This window comes from Rousettus aegyptiacus, unplaced genomic scaffold (genome assembly GCF_014176215.1).
Source record: "Rousettus aegyptiacus isolate mRouAeg1 unplaced genomic scaffold, mRouAeg1.p scaffold_m13_p_16, whole genome shotgun sequence".
NCBI classification, from domain to species: domain Eukaryota; kingdom Metazoa; phylum Chordata; class Mammalia; order Chiroptera; family Pteropodidae; genus Rousettus; species Rousettus aegyptiacus.
The window spans coordinates 49,480,918-49,504,772 of NW_023416291.1; the positions used below are offsets into that span (position 1 = coordinate 49,480,918).

Consider the following 23,855-nt stretch of genomic DNA (forward strand, 5'->3'; position numbering starts at 1 on the left):
CTTTACACAATATAGTATGTTTGCTTGATCTCAGAATACAAGCTGTTTTTTTTTTTTTTTTAAGAGATGTCTTATAATTGAGATAATTTAAGTGTCTGGGTATATTGAAACTAGACTAAGAATAATGATAGAGAGAGGCCAAATGTTAAAATGACTGATTCTACATGAAGATTTTACTGAAACTTATAATAATATTTATATAGCTTTTTTGTGTGTGTTTTAATATTCTCAAAATAAACAAACATTCAATGGAAAAATTTTAAAAATGAAGAAACTAGGGGATTTACTGGTTCTAAATGAAGAGCTGGCAATATTTGGTAACCTAGATTCTAGTTTAAGATATTAATTCTAAAATGCCACTTTCAAGGTTCCTTAGAGCAGGAATAGCACTTGACCAATTGTCACCAAGTATCAAAAACACTTTGATTATTTACATAGTGACTTTATTTTTACTTTATTGGGAAAACACAGTACAATAATAGGAGTTTGCATATATTTTAATAAGAATTGGCATAATAATAGAAAATTATACTTATGTTAATTTGGAATAACATGTTTAAATTGCTTAAATGTTTCTTAAAATAGACTATTTGTGCTTTATAAAACAGAAGTATAAGGATGATTTAGTTAAAAATATCCTGCCATTATTCTTTTATTCTTTTTAAAAAAATTTAGACATAAGACTAAGAGACAAAAACTAGAAAAGAAAGATTTAAGAGCTGTTTGCCAGAAAGAGGAAAAAATTAATTTAATTGGTTGATATTTGAAAATAACCGAAGAATCAAAGTTAAACAAGGTTTATTCTAGCAAATGAATCCAAAACTTTATATATATACACATATATTATGTATTTTATATGTATACATATATCCAACATGTTCTATATATACACATGCATTACATATTGCCTTCCAAATATGTATATTTATCACATGTGTGTGTGTGTATATACATATACATATATTTATCTTTCTCAAAGAGCAGACTATAGGATTTGTATTTGTTATAAAAAGATTTTTTTTTTTGAACTATGCCTTGGCCATCTATTAGCAGTCTGATATTGGAGACATTATTGAAATCTCTGAAAACTTCACTATGTAGTAAATATTGTTTTCTGTGCTCAGGATGACAGAGAGAAGACATTATGGTTTATGAGGGAAGAAATTATTTATATTATATTATATTTAATACGATCATACAAAATAGAAGGGAAAAATGTCATAGAGAGGCCTACATAAGATATTAAGTGAATTGAGAAGATAATCTCCAACTTTGAGAATAAAGGAGACTTTATGAAGATGGTAGCAATTGAATTCGTCTTCAGGCTGAGTAGATTTGGACTTAGGAGATGAGAAATGGGTGATGGACAAAAAGAATAGCATAAATAAAAACTGAAGTGCATGGCATATCGGTGTATTCAGAGAAACTAGTTTACCTGCAAGGTCTGTCCCAGGTCTGAAATTCTATAAAAATATTTCAATTATTATTACCATTTCATCAACTCTTTAAAAAATCAGTCTATCTACCAACTCTTGTTCCCCAGGCCCATGCTGTGAGAATGCATGGATTTGGCTAAATACTAGTAGTTGCCATATGTAGCAATAGCAGAAAATATTTTTAATGATATCTCATTGATCGAACATCAATAAGATAATTAAATGAATAAGATTTTTTATTCAAAATATAATTATTGTTTGTGGTATAATAATGAAGCTAGAAACTAAAAAAAATGAAAATAAGTAAATAATATGTTATTTTTATGAAAACGCAGCAAAGTCTGAATAATGATCTCTGGTAACATCAAGAAATAAGAATATTGCATAAAATACTGCTACACGCACCTATCACGAGGAAAACACTATTTTGGGTGATATTTTTGATGTTGCTAAAAAAGCAAGGTAGTCAATATATTGTTCTGATAAATAAAATTCTGCCATTTAGAAATCTGAATCATCAATAAAAATGTTCAATAAATAATAAAACATTGTCTATAAAGAAACTAGATTGTATTAGGACCTATTGAATTTGGATAAAAGACAATATGTAGGGTTTTGTTAACTATTGGAAGATAATTTGGTAACAATTTTATGGAAATTACTTATAGTAAATGCAATGAATTTAATGAATAGAATATTGTAATGATTCTGCCATTAGGGCAAAATTATATATAACATGAAAAGTCTACTTTGTTAATATTCTGAGTCATAAAGATATTAGGTAATGAAAGCTCTTGCAATCAGCAATTATAAGCTGCTTTTTTTTTTTGATAATCGCAAAACTATCTCTTTAACAATGAAAAATAATGTTCACCTAATCATTTAGAGAAGATAATGTTTTCATAAGTAATGCTGGAAATATGTAGCATATTTTAATATTCCTGCGGTCTCAACCAAGGAGTTTTCTGGAAGGTGTTATATTTTCAGTGTTACAACCTTGTGCAAACGGGTCATCAAGCTCTATATATTGACCCTTCAGAGATAGCAATACTGACTTGTATGGATTGTGTCTGCATTAGCAAGAAGATATTTTTACTTAAATGTGAATAGAAAGCATACTATTTCTTTCTCTCTGTCTATTATAATACTTTACAACTAAACCTGGATTTTGTGAAGTTTAGTGACAGGCTTTGTATAATGACGTGATTTTAGAAAGTCACTCTATCATAAAATACTAAGGGAGTATCATGAATAAAAATATATAACAATAATGAGTAAGCAATCTTTTCAAAAATTATGTATTAAGTACCTATGTGTATGGAGTGTTGTGATAGTTAAAATGACTTGAAAAGATGAGATTTCTTTCCCTTAAGAGTATATAATCTCAGACAGACAGTGATAAAAATGACAGATATAGTAAGGGTAAAAAGTAATCATTTTTTACATCCAGAATACATTCCCTCTGATAGTTCACAAAAAGAAAGCTCAGAAAACTAGAAAGTCCCTAAATGAATGTCTGGAAGAATACACTAAGGCTAGAGAAGTTGAGAAACTTATCTTGATCCATTATTTACTGGTACATACAATGACAGACAGATTTCCTGACTTCCAGTTTGTTATTTTTTCTGCCATGGTATACAATGGAAGAAAGTAAAGCTTAATTTGCAAACAGGAAAAAATTAATAGCAAAAACAGTGCACCATCAACTGTTAATTATATTATTACGGTGTTATTACAGTAGTTATAATGTTTTCTACAAAATAGAAAATGCCTTTTTTTCTAATAGGTTAAGAGGGTATTCTTAATTTTTCTTCAGAATTTTTGTTATTATTAAAAATTTCTTTGATTTTACTAAGATATTTAAAATAAATTCTTAGTCTGAGCATCAAGTATTCTTTATCATTCATTGTTTGATGAAAAAAATGGAAATCTATTTAATGGGATTTAATAAATTTAAATTGAAATTGAAGTCATAGTTATTAACACTTAGAGGAAATTGTAAATCTTCTGGTAAGTTTGTGGATACTCTTCACCCTAGCATTTTGTTGTCTTAAATATTTTTAGTGAAGTATACAGATTTTTCAGTGCAAAGGTTTCTTTTATATAATTAAAGAAGGTTAATAGTTTCATTATTAACTTACGAGGATTCATTGTTTTATTTTCTTCTGACTCAAAATTAAATTAAAATTTTGATTCAGTTTTATTTGCATGGAACACTATGCATTTGCTTTAAATCTGTTGGTAAATGCAAGTGATTTGCAGCAGACAAAATGTCAATATGTGAATTGAGGCACTTGATTTCAGAAGTGATGTTCAAACAGATGTTTATATTTATTTATTTGTTTGCAGTCAAGCTCTATTAATATGACAATATGCTATTATATGATTACTGATTTTAGAAACTCTTTTTCATTTGGAATTTCTAGATAACCAAATTAACTATCCAAAGAAAGTGTATTTGTTTTGAAAATGCTTTCTATGTACCTTATTTCCGTAGTTAAATTATAAAGTGCTTTTACTTTGATACTAAACTTTAACGTTATATGAAATGAGGAGTTTGTGTCATTTTAATAGATTTTCAAAAGCAGAATAAACTGATATGAATTGCAGTCCAAAGTTCTAATGTCACACTTAAATAAATTTTTATCAATTCAAAATGATCTTTATGTGTAAAAAGATCCGAAGAAAGACGTGTTTCTACTAAGCATAAAAATAATTAGGTTTGTGCAAGAATAATGTAACAACTGTGAACATTTATATTGAAACTAATTATTTTTTAAAAAAAAAAATAGGTAATAAGATTCTAAAATTTGAAAATATTAAAATCCTTGAAACAGCTATTTTAAATCACCTAAGTATTCATGATTATATTCAAATTCCATCTCCCTTTATGTTAAACATATCTTAATGGAATATAGATTTGATAATGACAGTATAAGAAAAAAGAAAATTAATTTTTCTAGGAAATCACAGTTGCTGTAATAAAGTATTACTTATTGGAACCATCTAAAAACCAGAGCAATAAAATATAAATATTATGTTATCATTCATAGATATTAGATTATCATTATATGAAAGACCTTTATTTGAGAAAAATAGCAGACTTTAGTGACAAGATTTAAGACTTACAGTAATATAGGTTAAAGGAGATGGGGCCAGAACTAGAGGGTCAGTAGTAATAATTCAGGAAGGTGGTCATATTTGGAAAATAACTTAGTAGCAAAATCATCTCGATCACAAAATGCATAAGAGGAAATGGGTAAGGTCAAGGATAATATTCAGTTATTTAGCCTGCATGCGAAGATAAACAATGATGCTGTTTATTAAAGCAGGGAGCACAGAAAGTCGTGCAAAATTTGAGACATATAAATTTCAGATATATTGGCATATTGTTACCTCTAAGAACCCTAAGGGAATTAATGTACTACACTGAACATAACCTAATAAATAAGTCTTTAATGCTCAGGAATTACTGAAATATTATGTTGTGCTTCAGGGTCATCACAATGAAAAGAAATGCATGTACATATATATGTATTTATATTAACAAAATATGTGTAAAATAGCTTATTAACATGCCTTATAGTAATTCAGTGCATGACATTTTCTATGGTGATCCCTTTTATATATATTCCAAAACCATTAACAAATGAGTTTTTAGCAAACATTTTAAGAATTAGCAGAATGAATTGTTAATACACATTTATCTTTGTACTTTTATACAAATAATTAATTTGATGATTATTAACTAGTTAATAATGCTCAATCTTTTGATTGTTTATTCAATTTTATCTAATAACAAAGTTTCATTTTTTAAGGAAATTCTCTTACAACCCTCTTCATTCTTTTATAATAGACCTATACCTCTACATTGTTATTTGGTGAATGAATGTTTTAGCATAATCTGCCATTGCTATTATCCTTAGTAAATTATGGAATGATCGTTTTCTATAATATAAAAAAATATATTTATCTTAAATTTCTGACAAATATTTGTCCTTAGGCGACAATTTAAAAATAGATTTAAGGTAAATTTTTTAACAAAAATGGACAGGAGGCATCTACAAGTGCTGCTTAGCTGTCTGATTGAGAATTTTGCGAGGCACAGAATACTGAACATCATCTGCAATGTACTCACTGTGAAATGTGTTTCTCCTAATGGAAATTGTTCCTACAAAAAAAAGGAAGTTTCAGTAAACTTTTTACCAGTTATTCAAACAACATAATCAAACCCTTGTTGTTTTGACAACCAGAGAGGACTAAAGAGAAGCATTTATGATGTTTAAAGCATTATAGATGTTACAGATTACAAGTCATCTGGAGAGGTAATGCATATTTATAGTGGCTGCCTGAAGGACATTAAATGATCACTGTCTTTCTTCTGATGTTGCTATAATTGGTCATTAATGACAATAATACTTTACTAAATTAATAAGTAAATTAGACATCTTAGTATATGGTATTTGTCTATTCTAAAGGGATAAATATTTTTACCTAAAATAAAAATTAGAAAGAGAAGATAAGATAGAAAAAGAAGAAAGACAGAGAGACAGAGAGAAGAGAGATTGAAGAGAGAAAGAAGAAAGCCAGGCAAAGAAGATTAAGTGTAGTATATTTTACATATATTATAGTTTAAAATTTATCAGCTGTGCAGTGATCAATTACACACTTTTACATATTTAAATAAATATTTCAAGTTTCAGTTATTAACTCTATACAAAACAACCAACATTTGTAATTTTCTTATGTGACATTATCAAGGCTAGTCACTACAAATATAAAGATAGCTAAGAAATGGTTTATCTTCTCAACTCTGGGAAATTAAACAGAAAAAAAGCGATTACAAAATAATATTGTATGAGATCAAAGTGACTTGTCTAAACTACCAGTGACTTGTATAAACAACAAAAAAGGGACCATCTCAGAGATGGATTCTGAACAGAAATAACTTCTGAATTAAGTATATTGCTGAATGGAAGTTCTTAAATCAAGGAGACAAAGGCTTTTCTAAAAAAAAAAAAAATGCATCAGCAAAGACAGAGGCGTACACATTTGTAAGCAGTTTGGTAGTTGAGGAAGATGGAAGTGCGAAATGAAGTTAATGAAAAAAGAACCTTAGGAGGGAAGTAGCAGCTAGATCTTGAAACGGTGAAAACCGTATTAAGCATTTGAGATAATCTACATAGTGATAAGCAAGATATTGACAGCAATATGAAATTGTCAGTTCTAACTCTAGGAAGATTATTTATGAAGCTGAGTATAAGATGCAGTTTAGAAGCACGATCAGAAGAAGGAAGGACAATAGATTAGGACAATCAGCGATGTGTTTAAATCAATGGTTACATGTTCAGGAGTTTTGCTGTCCCAATGATGTTACATTAGAAACTGAAAATTGGCCCATGGTGGGAACCTTTACACCACAGATATTGGTAATTGCTGCAAGTCACCTTGTCCCATCTCAGAGAACTTGTTTGTAAACATTTACCAGACCACTACTAACTACAGGTTGCAATCCTCTAGGTAATAAATTTGGGGAGACTGAACAGGTATAACTGGGTCAATAAGATGGTGTGGATTTAAGGAATATTTAAGAGAAAAGACCTAAGACACTTGATGAAGAATAAGACCAGTAATTTATAGGAAAGATTTTTAGAATACAATACATTTCATAATCCAAATTTAGAATTAATAGTAATCTTATTGATGTTTGCTGTGATTTTACAAAAAAGACATCTAAGTAAGTTAACTGATAAAAATTCTTGCTTTTTCAAACTTCAAATTAAAAAAAAACACTCTCATTATCTCTAGAAACATTGATATACCATTTTATTATAGTAGAAATAATTTATATATGTGATACAATAATCTTTCACTAAGGAAAATAAGTCTGAGGAATTCGTTGCAAAATTTTTGAGTGACTCAAGTAGGAAAAGGTTAACCTTTCTTCCTTACTGAAGAAAAATGTAGATTAAAATGAAAACTAAATTCATTGAGCAAAGTAAAGATCCGAACCCACAATTTTGTTTAATTGTATATGTACAATTCATATTTCCTTGGACACAATTTATTTTATTAGAATCATCTTTTATAACTGTCTATATGAACATTCTGAAAAAGAACACAGGTAACAACTCAACATTTTTTCTAATGATTACATCTTTGGTAGAATATATAAATTAGTAACATTTTCTTTTGAGATCAGTTTATCTTACTGATATGTTGAGTGTGATTTTTTTTTTATTTAAGAGTTGACACATTTCTTAAAAAATTATTTTTGTGAAGTCTCATTAAAGGTGTATATTATTATCATGCCCTTTGCAGACATTTTGACACTCCACTAAAAGTGTATAATTAAATATTTAACACTTTTTAACTATGTTTAAACAACAGATGAAATTGCTGCATGCACCATTGCCTAAAAATATTCTCTAGTTATCACCTCATGTTGTAATTAAACAACTTTATTTAAATATCATGTCTGGAAAAGGTTTTATATTAGCACTGCACTCCTAGTTTATATAATTTTGAAAAGTAGCACATTTTCACACAAATAGTTATAGATATACGAAATAAGCAATGCCAGGAAAAAAAAATTCATGTGAGACTACACTGCCTCTTTAGTTTGTGTTTTTCAATCTTTTAAGATTTATGAACAGTTTTCTTATTTTGATTTTAAACATGATTTGTCAAGTTATCACCTGCTGAAATATAAGATTTTTGAGACATTATGATAGTTTACAGAGATAGTAGGATTTATCAACTCTAACTGAGATTATTTCTCAAAATCCAGGCTACACGGTGACCTTTATTGCCCTTTTAGCAAAGAATCGCATGCTTTTTTTTTCTCGTAAACTACTCACTCTTGGCTGCTGCTGAATCCAATAAAACAAAATACATTGCATCTAATATTTTCTATCCCTATAACTCATTTTATAATTTGTTACTTGACCTTTTACCATTTCTTCATGCTTAGATAGCTTACAAAAATTACTAATATTTTTTAGTGTGAAAATACTAACGTATGAACATTTGACTGTAATGGTATATAACTGTCTCCATATAAACAGTATTAGTTGAAAGACTATTTGTACATTTAGATAACATATAGCTCTAAATGTGTTAGTAGATTCAAACTGAAAGTATTTTATGAACAATTTCATCAGTTTTCTTTGAGACATGATTTCAGTGTTAAGAACCAAACTATGCCAATTTGATCATTAAGAGCTATTGTTTCTTGTATCATCTATCAGAGACCTCAAATATTTAGAGAAAGATGAATATCCATCATCTCCCTATACAGACATTGCTTTCTTGGCTGCTAGGTGTTATTACATGAATGTTGATGTGTATGGTGGAATTTGGTGTATGACTGGCTTTCACTTTTATCACACTTTCGTATAGAAAGAGATAATCAATCGTGGGGTGTTATTATCGTTGTCGATAACCTATTTATAATATTGTACAAAATATAATCTAACATGGGAATAGCTGAAGGAAAGTATGTGTTGTGTCAGCTTTGAGTCTACTGGTTCAATGAAATCTATCTATAGGAATTGAATGCATAATTATATCGTAGTCAGAAATTTGTGGTGCAAATTTCTTAAATTAGTTGGATAGGATTCTTAGAGAGTGGTACTGTCTAAAAAAATCTGCACAGGATATACTCATTTCTTATACATCCCTGACTGTATGCTTTTACTACTCTTGTTTGTAATATAAACAAATCATCTATTAGTGAAAGAATAGAATGATTATTAATAATAATAACTTGTATTTTTCATGTTCTTATAATAGTGGTAGAATTTACACCTGGTTGAGCATAACAGATTAAATGGTTGTGAACTTGTCAGAAATCTAAGCAAGTAAAATTTTAAAAATTGGATTCCACTAGAAGGAGAAAAGAAGTATATTTGATACTAAAAGTCTTTTTAAAAACTAGGTTCCAGCTAAAACACTATCCCAGATAGAAATGTATAATTTTTTATCTTGAAAAAGTTGTGAGTGTAATTATATTCATATATCAATTTATAAAACGATCTGTAAATTTACCATTTTAAAAGCAAACTGTGTTTATATTAAATTTTTATTTGTAAACATGTTTGACATTAGGGAGAAAGAGGTTGCAAAAGTGATAGATTTACAGTATATCTGCAAAAATAAGTAAATAAAATATGTCTGCAAGACATTTCATGTTTATGGATTAGAAGAATTAACATAGGTAAGATTCCAATACAACCCAAAGTGACCTAGAGATGCAATACAATCCCTACCAACATCCAACTGATGTTTTATGCAAAAATAGAAAAATCTATCCCAAAATGTACGTAAAATTTCGAGGGACTCTAAATAGACAAAATAATCCTGATAATGAAGGACAAATTTGAAGGTCTCACAGTTCTTGATTTTAAAACTTGCTCTAAAGCCACAGGCAAAACAGCATGGTACTAGTGTAAAGACTGATTTATGGAATAGAATGGAGAGTCCAGAAATAAACCCTCACGTACATGGTCAAATGACTTTCAACAAGCATGCCAAGACTATTCAATGGGCAAAGGACAGTCTTTTGAACAAACGATATTGGGAAAACTGGATACCAACATACAAAAAAAAAAAAAAAATGAAGCTAGATCTTTACCTCATGCTGTGTACAAAAATTAACTCAAAGTGGACCTATGACCTAAAATAAGAGCTAAACCTATAAAAACTATTTGAAGAAAACGGAAGAAAAGCTTGAGACATTGGATTTGGCTGGCAATAATTTCTTGACTAAGGAGCCAAAAGTACAGGAAATGACAACAACAAAAATAGATAAATTGGATTTTATCAAATTAACAACTTTGTGTATCTAAAAAGCTCTGTCGACAGAGTGAAATGGCAATTCAAAGAATGGTAGAAAATGTTTGGAAATCATCAATCTGATGAGAGATATTCAGAATTTATGAAGAACTCTTATAACTCAACAACAACAACAACCCAATTAAAAAATGGACAAAAAACTTAAACAGACATTTCTCCAAAGAAGATATGCATATGGCCATTAGGCAAACAAAATGATACTCAACGTCACTGATCATTAAGGAAATGCAAATCGAATTCATAATGAAATATTTTTTCACATCCATTATGATAACTATTATCCTCCCCCCCCGTAAAAGAAAAACAGGATATAATAAGTGTTGGTGAGAAATCAGAACCCTGTGCATTGCTGGTGAGAATATAAAATGGCGCAGCTGCTGTGGAAAATTGTAGGTAAATTATCAGAAAATTAAACAAAATTATCATGTGACCAGCAATTCCACTTCTGGGCATATACTCAAACGGGTTGAAAACAAGGCCTACAGAGATACTTGTACACTCATGTTCACTGCAGCATTATTTGCAATAGAAAACTGTGGAAGCAACCCAAGTGTCCACTGATGGATGAATGGATGAACAAAACGTGGTATATATTTATAATGAGATTTTATGCAACCTTAAAAAGAAAGGAAATTCTGACACATCCTTCAAAATGGGTGAATCTTGAGGATATTGTGAAATGAACCATTTGCCAGAGGACAGATATTGTATGATCCCACTTACATGAAATAGTCAATCAAATTCAAGAAGACAGAAAATAGAATGATGGTTATCAGGAGTTAGAAGGAGGGGAAAATAGGTAATTTGTGTTTAATGGGTATGAAGTTTCAGCTGGGGAAAATAAAAGGTTCTAGAAATGGATGATGGTGGTAGATTCGTAACAGTGTGAATGTACTTAATACCAAAGAACTGTACACTTAAAATGCTTAAAATGATAAATTTTACATTAAGTATATATAATTGCAATTGAAAAATATCAAATTAAATGTATCTGCAAATACTTTATCAAGTATATGCAAATAATTAAAGGGTACATTGACTTTTATTACCAAAATTTTTATGTACTGTGCAGAATGGAGAACTTTCTACTATTGCTGTAGGTGCCCAAGAATCAATTAGCTATACATTATGAGTCAGTTTTATCTATTTAGTTTATTGACATCACATGCACATCCTGAGGAGTAAAGAGAGACAGGTCATACTTTCCAGACAAATCTATCCATTATCTGAATCCACACACTGCCTGTGGGAATGTAAAATAGAACAATCACTTTGGAAACAAATAGTTTCACAAAAGTTAAACATGCTACACAACCATCCTTGGTTTTTACACAATAAAAATGAAGGAATATGCCACTCAAAAATTTATACATGAGTGTTTATAGCAACTTTATTTGTTCTAGTCAAAACCTGGAAGCAACTCAAGAGTCTAATGACTGGTAAATGAATAAATAAATCGTGGTACATTCATACAATAGAATGGCTTTTGGCAATAAAAATGAATCGAGTATTTTTTAGTTTATTTTTAATTATAGTTGACATAGAATATTATATTAGTTTCAGGTGTATGACATAGTATATACCATTTGTAAAGTATATACCATTTATATACCTTACAAATATACCATTTATATACCTTACAAATTGATCATCACAATAAATCTAGTAACTATCCGTTGAATCAACTATTGATACACACAACAAAATGGGTGGATCAAAATAATTATGCTGAGTAAAAGAGACCAGAGGGAAAAATAGTATGTACTAGATTCCATTTAAAAATATTTTAGAAAATGCAAACTAATTTATAGTAACAGAAAAAGTCAGTGTTTGCCCGGGGATGATGTGAGATTGGGATTGGGCAGAATGTAGGGAATGGGTTTACAACAGGATACAAAAAACTTTTTGAGCGACAAATATGTTTATTATCTGCGGTAACGTTCTCGTGGTGTGTCTACATATAAATTCTCATCAAATTATGCGTTTAAATATATGTAATTTAGTTTGTATATATTTTATCTCAATCAAGAAGTAAAAAATGATATATTGATTAAAATAATAGTAATAAACAAGAAATTTCATCTTGTTTATTTCAGATATATCAGTCACCTGATGGTGATTGAAAACTATAAAAAATAAACATAGTAAAAATAAATGATCTCAAACTCATAGAATGTACAACCCTGCAAGTGAACCCTAATGTCAACTATGGATTTTAGGTGATTGTGATGTGTTGAGGCAGGTTCATGAATTCTAACAAATGTATCACTCCAATGAAGAAGGTTGAAAGTAGGGAAATGAGCATATGTAGGGCAAAGGATTATGGGAAATCTCTACCTTCCTCTTAATTTTGCTGTAAAGCTAAAACTGCCTAAAAATAGTCTTATAAAACAATAACAGATTATCATAAAAATTAATATACATATATTTTTCTCCTTTGAATGGATACTGGCAGACTACTATTTTTTGTTAATTTATTTTGGGATAGATGCTTATGTCCCCCCAAATTCTTGGTTCCTTCTATTTTGACATGAGTATATTAGTGTCTTCATTAATAACTTATATTACTTGCCATAAGAGTCCTAGTAATTCAGTGTTCAGCTGCAGATCCAAAGTCCTTCAAATCTCTGTGTCTTCTATGTTCAAGAACAAGCAAGAAAACATAAATTGGTGTTAAATCAAAATTTACAAACAATTGACCAGTATTCTAGCCAATGAGGCAATTTATGTTTTTTTTTTAGAAAAAGGGTTAGATTTGTGGGAATATGGCTAAAAGTGGAAGTAGAAGGTCAACAGTCGAAGATAAATTCTGACAGCTGCAAACTTTCTATAGTAGCTTTTCATGTGAAAGGTAGAGGCCATTTATTAAAGATTCCATTTTAGGAAAATCTTGAGTTGTTCAATGCTTTCTTTGTGAAAGTTTACTTTAAATATATTTAAATAAGTAAAAATTAAATAACAAATAAATTATTTTATATAAATAAAATAAACAAAATACAAATAAATGGAAAATATCTCCAATAAGAAAGTGTTTTAAATTTAGATAATACTTCTTTTTCACATTTGTTATAAAAGGGTTCGGAAAGTACTACGTATCTGAAAAATGTCTCAAAACAGCACACTTAACAATTCTTCTGGCATTGTATTCTACAACCAAAGTTTCCAATATAATATGGAGCCTTACAATCCTCAAAGGAATATTGCTTTTGTACAAGGCTCTTCTGTCGTAGAATTCAATTATGTACAAACAGAGGGGTGGCGGGGAAAGGGCAGGAGAAGAAGAGCTGCCAAAGAACATAGGAACTGAGTCAGATTGGCATAAATCGTATCCACGTCCATGAGTACGATTGACGTAGAATAATAAAAGCATTCATGTTCTAAATGCTGGACAGAACACACAAATGCATACACACAATTTCAACATTTGCTTGTTTAGAACATTCCGGACCAAAATTACTCCTAATTTCTCATAAAAAAAAATAAACATATACAGGGAAAAAAATACCACAGCATCAAAACCACACATCGGTAGAAGTAGTGATCAGCATTGCCTAGCATGTCATATACTCTAGGAGTCCATCACCAGTATGTCTCCGAATCCTTTGCTTCTCCTCCATCATGGCCGTCTTCCTGTACCTGAAATGCTTAGGAATTCGGTTATCATCATTGACCAAATTCTGCCACCACATTTCAACATAAATGCCTATGGAAATAAATGAACAGTTGTACACAGAAGAGGAAGACTCTGTTAGCTTTTATTTCACATCTGAAAGAAACAGTTACTTCTATATATTTTTCAACAGATTTTCACAATTCAGAATTGCCTTTGCTTAAAATACTAATTTTCGTTCTTCTAAATCTTTAATTCTCTGAAAAGAATAAAAAGGAGACAAAGAACATATCACTGAATGTGATGAAGTGGTAATTGCCATCTTTTTTAAGACAGCTGGACTAGTAAGATCCGGTATGAGGGCAGAGTTATTCAAAAGTGTGTGTTTAAAATCCATGAAGCTTAAAATGTGACATGCTCAGCATCATAAAATAGTCTCAACTGCTTGTACCTCTTGGCCCCGCACGTTTCCAAATTTTCACTTCCAGGAAAGTGATGGGTAGAGGACAGTAAAACATTCATTTTATGAGAGTTCTTCGGGGTTATAAAAATGAAGGAGGTGCGCTAGTATAGACACTAAAACTTTCTTAAACCTCAATTTTATAAACATCTATTGGCACTTGGGCCACAATCCTTGACAGGGTATCTTGACTCAAAGAGAGGCAGCAGGGATTCAGTCTTATTTAAACCGCAGAAAAGCACAGGTGAATACACATGCCGCTCTCTGAATTGAGACCTGAGATGTAGAGGCAGGCTCTGCTGTCCCTCCCAACACGTCGGCTTCTGTGGGGATGTTTTCAAAAAGTGATCATAGGTTCGCCAGACTTTTGTGGCAGGTTTCTACAATTTTTGAGGTCAAAAATCTCAGATTGATGATTTGATCACTACCTAGGGCAGCTAGCTATGAATGAGTCGAAGCACCAGCAGTGTTAACTGAAGATAGAGACATAGTTAATCTCATAATCCTAGAAAGACTTCTGAAATCGTGTCTATTAGTTTAAAGTGTTATTAAGAGATCTGAAAAGACATCTACCATCATATAATTATATTCTACTACTTACAGTGAAATTCTATAAGTCTGTGTCACATTTCACATTTTTTTACACCTGCAATTTTTATTTTATTGTATAGTTGTCATAAGGAATAGCTTACCTGGTATATATTACCGGATCGCATGTAAAAGGAGGTTTAAAGTTGGTTAACTTCTTTGTCATCTGAAATTGTTCATCATTTTGTTCAATGCCTTTTTTAGAGTTGGGTATTCAAAATGAAACAAAATATGTCTCAGATTGTTTGTCTTTTGTGAGCTCTTGAGAATTTTCTATTGTCCTATCTTTACATCGTAATTTTATGTATGCAGTCCAAGTTTTCAGCAATATCATGCATTAATTTCTATATATTAGTTTTCTCTTTTGGCCGTAACAAATTAGTGTAAATTTAACAGTTTAAAACAACCACCTTTTATCTCACAATTCTCTGGGTAAGAAGACTCAGTACCGTGTTCAGTTGAATATTTGGCTGCTACTTTAATGCCAAATAATGCTGAGCTGGGCAGTGGAAGGGGCCTAAGGAGATGAAGGCATATGTTTTCAACACACAGTAGACAATATTAGATTAGAAAGAACTTACACCCATTTCCATGTAAAGAAGTAAGGTCAGGGTCAAGGACGAAACTGGTCACAGAACAAATAAAATTTCAAGTCAAGTCATCAGCAATTTAGTAGATTGATCACTTTTTTTTTTTTTGCATGTAACTTTTTTATTTAGTAGGTTGACTAAGCTAAATGGGTATTTGGCAAATAGGCTAGCCTCACTTTATTCAAGAATTTACCTCCCTTCCTAAACGACTGAGTCAGAATACCACGTGTCTACCAGGGCTGGAACAATGTCTGATTCCCGTCGAATCTAAATTAGGAGTATGTATATTAATACATAATCTACCTCTAAATTTAATTTTGGCTCTCTTCTTGTGAAGGACTAACAATTCAAATCATTTAAAAATATATTGAGACAACGAATAACTGAAGGCAACAGTTATCTCAAAATATAGAGTCTTTTGATATAAATAAAGAAGTCAAGTTGTCAAAAACTGTTAAGAAGGTCAGGTAACAGCGGGATCTCTCACCCACTGCAATTTTCACATTCGTTTTAGTCCAGAGGTATTATATTTGCTTCCTAGAATGATCAGGCAATGCCTCTGATGATCAGAATATAGCCTTAAAATATCTCATTTTCTGAAATTTTAAACTAAAAAGTTCTATATGCAAAAAAGTCATATTTTTATTATACTTTAATTCTTTTTTTTCCTCCAGACACACACACAATAAAAATCATATGAAATGTTTTTTTTTTTTTCTGTGTTGGTTCTTGCCAGAGCATTAATTGACTTCTGATAGGTTAGAATTTCTTAATTTAAAAAAACTTTCTGAATCTACGGCATTTTGAGAATATCAACTCCCAGGTTTACCTATATAGTTAGTAAATTAGTTAGCTAAGTATTTATGTTTAAATAATGTATTTTTAACATTTATGTGGCCAAAAGAATGACTGTACATTTTAGTCTTTGTTTTAAATAATAATCATAGGTGATGCCAGTATACTCAAAACCTTTGTTAACGTTTTCTCTCAGCTTTTATGTGCATAGAACATTTAAATGTTCTTTTTATTTCTCCAGATCTAGGTTCAGATTATTTGTTAGAGTTACAGCCTACTTCTTTTCAATTATCATCGCATCGACGTTTTCCACATCACTAAGTAGTCCTTTTAGTTTGAAATCAACTGTAAAAGCAGAATATCTTAGTGCACCACAGAGCCAGCTAACCCATGTTTACACGCTGGCTTTGCAGCTCGCTGGCTTTTTTGCCCTGATTGAATTAGTTACCCAGTGTGTGCTCGCCTTTCCACAGCTATGAAATAGGGATTCTAATACTACCTACCTCATAGAATTCTAAGGAGAATTAAATGAGTTAATATGTATAAAGTGCTTAGAATATTGCCCAGTGTGTTCGATGACTAGTATTAATCTTATGATTTAGGTAATCTTTCTCCTTAAATATCGAGATGACTCCAAGGACTGAAGTATTGCCTCTTTTAATTTATTTTTATTCAAATTATAAAGTCTATATTTTCATAAATGCACTGAATTACATTACCAAAAATGCTATAGTTTTCAAAAACATGTTTATATATTATGTATTTTTGTATATTTTATATGTTTTATTTTCTCTGTCAAGTAAGTTTTTATATAGTAACTTTTTTTTTTTTTTAACGCCTACAGCACCTGGTCTTCCTAGGTGGTCTCCCATCCAAGTAATAACCAGGCCCAATTCTGCTTAGCTTCTGAGATCAGATGGGATTGGGCTAGTTAAGGATGGCATGGCCGTAGACTATAGTAACTATTTTTAATTCCAGATTTAGATTTAACTATTTTAAACTTGTATAGTGCTTAAAGATAGTTAAGCTATTATGATTATATATTATACATATCATAAAGATATATATAGTGTATTCACATACATGCATATATGTGTGAATGTTTTGTCTACATATGGATATCTTTTCACTAACTTTTAAAATTATTTTGTCTGGAATAGGATGAATTTTTTTGATCTATGTACATAGATGTTTTTTCAGTTCCCAAAAGAAAGATTTTTTTACCTATTAAAAATTGCATTACTTATTAACAATGCTTATTTGGTTGTTCTGACATTTTCTCAGGAACATGAACAATATTTAAGTTTTGTCTGCTCTCTGTCATTCTTATCTGTCACCACTCTTCATGTGTATTTTATTTTGTTTTTTTTCTAAATACTTAGATTTCTCAACTCTCTTCTCGACATCACTCATTCGATAGCAGGTTTGGTCTTCTGTTAATGTAAGGGTGACACTTATTAAAAAAAAATACACATACAGCTCTTACTGAGTATTTTTAATACACATATGTTTTAACGGTAGCTATTCAGGACCCAGAAGCCTCAATGGCATTCTAGTGACCCCAAAGGGTTAACATGCCTCCATGATTTCCTTCTAGTGATAGTTAGTATACTTAGCTTTAAAAGATTATCAGTCGTGCCTTATGAGGTATGACATTAAAAAAAAATAGTTTAACTAACAGTATAATTCAATATATTTTAGTGAATAAAAGCTGCACGAATGATTAAAATGGAAATTGCCTAGATGAAGGAAATTGTTAGTTAAGTTCCATGAGGTTAGTTCTGCATACAGATAGACCAGCGGTGTCATTGTAAGAAAATAAATCATTGCAATTTACATACATCAGAATATCTCAGGTATTGGAAACACCGGAAGGGAAGATCACCTAAAATAAGTGAACTAAAAAAGGAGATGTGTGAAATGTGAGCTGAACATCAAATGAGACTCATCTATAGCGTAGCAGAAAAAAATATTTAAAATCCAATAATTTTATAGCCAAGAAGAGCCTATAAAGCAACATTAAAAAAAAAATTAGATGACATGACTATCAACTTTGAATCAAATCCAGGTTGTGAATTAATTAAAACTTGGTAACAAATGTTGAATAGAATTCTTACTTAAAACAAATAGATACAAGAAATTTTTTACAAGAGTAGAAAGAATTTTGTTAAGAAAAATGTTTTCATTTGCATTTAATTTCCCAGCTGTGTTTTCATATCAGTAAGAGGATGAAAATAATATAATATTAACATATCTGGGAACTAATCCTAGACACCCACATAATCCTTAAAGCAAGGAAGTAGAAGCTAGACATGTTATTTCAGAGAGAAATAAAAGAAAAAGGCATCTTAAAAGTATTTTTTTTCATTTATATTTGCATCAATATAATGTATAAGAAGATATCACTCTCCAATCATAATTTAATTCACCAGATATCCTTTGTGCCTTTTTACAAATTCAATTACTTTGACCTCTGGCTCACCGGTATAATGATACCTGATTATGCTACTTTAGATGATCCCTTTGCAAACAATCTTAAAATTCAGTCATTATTTTTTTGTTGTTTAATCTTTACCAAAGGAGGAGTTAGAAAATTTTCTATTAAGCAGGCTTATTCCAATGAAAAGCTTGTTTACGTGTGATTTTTTTGTTTGTTTTACTTTTTTTCTGACACAGTATATCTTCTGTCTTAGTTTATGAGGTCATGGTCTTTAACGTGTGATTCCTGGAGACCTTGCATTGCAAGAAAACTCAGAGGTTGTTCACAGGGAAGGAAGAAAAACCTGGCACATGGGTCTTGGACCCCCACTTCCTGACTCAACATAAGCAGCTCAGCTTTTAACTGTTTAAAGTTTCAGAGTTTCTTTCTGATGTCACCAGAGAAAAATCTATATGTGGATTGTTGGTATCAATGATTTCAAAATGCAATCAATGAATTTTTCTGACTTCCAAAGGAATTTTAGAGTTTTAACTTAATCATTTTATCCTTTTAAAGCAAAAATTTAGTACGTAATCTCAAAATCAAGTAAACATATGTTCGTAGAAATAAAATAAGCATAAGTGATATAGATCTCTCTTAAAATTTTTGCTTGGTAGAGTATAGCTGCTGTGATTTCAATGCTTTAGTGTGTTCTTATGCATATTGTATAAGTTACACTTTAGACTACCATAATTTAGAGATGGAGAATAAAAAAATTACCAAGTTTGAGAACAAACAATTTAATGAGGAGCATAAAAATGATAATAATTCTGTCAAATTGTTCCAAGATGCTGTTCATGGATTAGTGAAAGACATTTATCTGAATGAATTCCTTACATAGTATATAAAGAAATTTCTAAGACTTCAAACATTATTGATAATAAACTGAAAACATGGTAAAGATCATTTCCAATTTCTCTTATCAATCATAGAATTATAGATCAGTCAAATCTACTATATTTAAAGAGAATTTTTTAAAACCAGAATTTTCCAAGTTTTATATCATTATTTATAAATAAGATATACCAATTATTATACAAGTATGCCAGTTGATTTTTAAAGGCACAAAAGCAATCATTTCAAATATCAGGTAATAAATGTAGATTTTTTTCTCTTAGACATGATAATGTATAATAAAAGTTTATAACATTTTACAATGAATACTTCTCAGATCAAATTGATATAATACATTTCTATTACATTAATAAAATACTTTATTTTTAAAATGATTTGATTAACTACATAACCTATTAAATGGGAAAAGTAGATGTTTTACATATGTAAATATATAATTGATAAAAACTTTTAGCTATATAGAAATATAATGAACTTATTTTTCTTATAATTATATCCTTATCAAAAAATGAATTAAAATTCTCAAAATGGTAAATTTAAAAAGATTTGTTGGTTTACAATGAAAACATTTTTAACTTCATGTTAAATTAATATTTTAAAAAACAAAGGATTATATTGTTCTATATTAAAATCATGTTTAACAACCCAAATATAATGGATCACAAGAAATGCATTTTTTTCTCTCAAGTGGACACCTTTTACACACAAGTTTAAGATTCTAAGGTCCCAATTCTCTAAAAAAGTCAGTCCTGTGTATTTGACCTTACTGGGGTTTTGAGGTGAAGATCATGGAGAATGTATTTATTTACACATTGACATAGAGGTATGTTTTTGTTTTTGTTTTTAATCTTTTAACTACAGTCAACATTCAATAGTATAATAGTTTCAGGTGTCCAGCATGGTGCTTAGGCATTATATAATTTATGAAGTGATTCCCCTGATATGTCTAGTAACCAACTTACACCATACCTTGTTGTTGCAATATTATTGACTATATTTGTTTTTGATGTTATGTCAATCGACTCTGAGAAGCTATCTACTGGAGCATAAACTGTTGCTGAAACCAGTTAAAGTTTCTTATAATGAAGAGTAAATATATATTCAGCCGTAGGAGTTCCACAATCTAAGTCCTCACCACAGTCTAAATATGTGTTTAAGAAACAAAATATCTAAAGAAAATATAATCTGCATACAAGTAGATCTGCCAATTTCCATTAATAAAAAAAAAAAACATTTAACTTCTCAGTTTGAATTGTGGACATTGAGGTCATATTACTACATTCATGTCTTAACCAAGAATGAAAAGGTCTATTAAAGGCAATTTTCCAAAACAAAGGAAGAGACTTTCCAAAAAAGTGAATTTCAATCTCAGATAAATCAATATGTGTAGTTTTAACATAGTAGTTTTTCTCCCCTGTAACTGTAAAACTTTTCAAACCATAATGAAGTCAATATTGGGACTACTACAAAGATATTTTTATCGAACACTTCTATCCTTGATGCCCTAATCTGAAAAAATTAGAATAATCTCTTTTCTAGATTTAAGCAATAATCTCATTCATTCACTCAGTTATTGTACATCATTCATTTGCCAGATTTGTACTTCACTGAGGATAAGAGTGAATAAAATACATAAGGTTTCATAGAGCTTTCATTTTACTAGGTAAGGAGAGAGAGAGAGTGAGAGGGAACTGTATAAAATATCATTTGAAAAATTATGTAAAGAAAACTAAGGATTAGAGAAAATTACAGAGTGTCATTTTATGTAAGGTAATTGGGTAAGGGCTGTTGGATATGGAGACAAATGGGAGAGACCTGAATGCAGTGAAAGAACGAGCCATGTACGTGTCTGTTCTGTGATGGGGAGGAGACAGCGTTATGAAGTAAACGAAATAGTGAGTGTGAAAACCCTCAGCCACGAGTGTGCTCCCTGTAGCCAGGGACCAGCAAGGAGACCAGTCCCCATAAGAAGGTAGGTATAGGAAATTAAGTCAGAGAGGGAGTCATTCTGTTTTGTAAAACCCCGGTAAGAATTTGAGATTTGATTCTAAGTCAATTATTTACTTTTTAGTGGAATTTCTCTGATGATTATGTACAGAATAGACTATAGAACAAAGGGAGAGCAAGAATGGAAATGATACCTTGGAATGGTTGTTTTGTCCCTAGTCCAGGCTAGAGATTATTCAGATATATACTTCAAAGTTAGAACATATCTTTTGATTGAATGTAGAATCGATGAGAAAGGAAAATCAAAGATGACGGTCAGAATTTTTGCTCTGAAAACGAGTGAATGGGTCTGTTGCTTCCCTAGATGGGGAAAACAGAGGAAGGAGCAAGTTTGGCGTTTATTATTTTGAGATGCCTATAGACAACCAAATGGAGATTTTAAATTGGCACTCAGAAGAGAGATTGGCACTGAAAGTATAAATTGGAAACCAGCCATTTATAGGTGGTGTTTTAACTCATGGGGCGAGAGCTAGTGACGATGAGGAGCTCTTATGAGTATCCTGAGTTGTGAGTGTTGCTGTATTCCACTGTCTAAAAGTCAGGAAGATGGAAAGCATCCAGTTAAAAAAGATGATCACAGGTAGGCAGTGAAATCTGAACTATAAAGTATGTCATTTAGAAAAATCAAAAGAAGAGAGTAATTCATTAAGCAGAGAAGGATTGACTGTTATCAAGTACTTGGGCATTAAATGAAACTGTTTTGATTTCTAAACTATATGAAGTTGCCTTTTTTTTTTTTTTTTTGTGGCATCAGTTACAGATGGTTCACCCTGATGCCCTTTCTGCACTCACTTCACTTTGCATTTTTGGTGGACGGAAAACCCACATATATGTTTGACGCCTTACAATTAGTCAGTTCTTGGGGCATTATTTCTCCTTCCCCATTACCACTCTTCTCCTAAAAATATTTGTTTCAAATTTTAGCAATTTGGGTTATATTCATAATATATCTACATTAATTAGTTTAAAAAAAATAGTGGTTCAAACATTTTATCTATTCTGTTTTACTATAAAATACTATCACTTTAAAATTAGTAAACCCATTAAATTTACTCTGTTAAATTGGCTTCAAACTGGAATGCACAAGATATTTTAAATTGATACTGAAAATAACTCGTCTTTATACCTAAGACATATTGAATAGAGAAAATCTCGGGCTTTCTTTTGGTGGGAGGAAAAATAAAAGCTCAATTCATCTATACCTTTTTCAAAATCGAGCTGCACCTGTTTGCCTCTATCATCAACAAAGCACAAAACAAACTGCATTTATTCCCGGGCAGAAAGCATGGCTCGTATCTAAAACAAACATTTTTAATGAGAGCTGATAGTTTTCTGATTCCTTGTTTCTAGAAGAAACTATTTTGTATGTTAAGGTGACATTAGAGAAACCACAAAATTAAACAGATGGCAATGTCAGACTTTAGGCAGGAGCAAGAATCCAGTCAGTAAGCAGCACAGCAAATCCTGCTCATATAGTGAGTGTTTATTACACCAAACAGGCTAGTGGATTAGAAGATTTGTTAAAGGATTAGCAGATACGAATCCCATTTTCTTTATTTTCCTTTTTAATTCCTCACAATAGCCCTCATTGTGTATATTGTTTATGCCTGAACATTAATAGACAATGAATGTAGAATTAAGTAAGATGGAGTTCATTCTGTACTGAAACGAGAAAAAAAAAAAAAACCCAGAGGACTCGGAGTATAATGTTCTTATGTGCATTGTGGTTCTGAGTAAATTGAATAAGAATTTCAAGTTTTCATTTACATTCTCTTTGTGTGAGAAAGAGTGTCATGAGGTGACCTCAGACCATTTCACACACTTTAATGAGTTCTGCAATCACTCTGCATCCTCTCTTTGGATGGGAAGCTCTTGAATCAGCATTTTCCAAAGAATGTTTTGGGAAAATAGGTAATTCAAAAAAGTAGGAATGCCAGTGGCCAACAAATAGGAAAACTCTTCTACTCGCTAGTGAGTAAAGAAAGAAAATTTTAAATGATGAGTCTGTTTTAAATGTTTCAAATATGCTAAGTCGAAAAAAAAAATGGCAACATATTTCAATTTCCACAATCTTATCTTGAGAATATCATGCTAAGCAAAATAAGTCAGAAACAGTTGAGGAACCGTATGATTTCACTCATGTATGGGATATAAAACTAAAAGGTACAAACGAACAAGA

At 30.6% G+C, this 23,855-nt stretch overlaps 1 protein-coding gene and 1 pseudogene across 5 annotated transcripts in view; one reads left to right on the forward strand and one right to left on the reverse strand.

Moving 5' to 3' along the window:
* FSTL5 (follistatin like 5) overlaps positions 1-23,855 on the forward strand; it is a 798,802-nt gene that overhangs the window by 591,745 nt on the left and 183,202 nt on the right. The gene's annotated exons all lie outside the window — the stretch shown is intronic.
* LOC118612591 lies at positions 17,171-17,289 on the reverse strand (annotated as a pseudogene).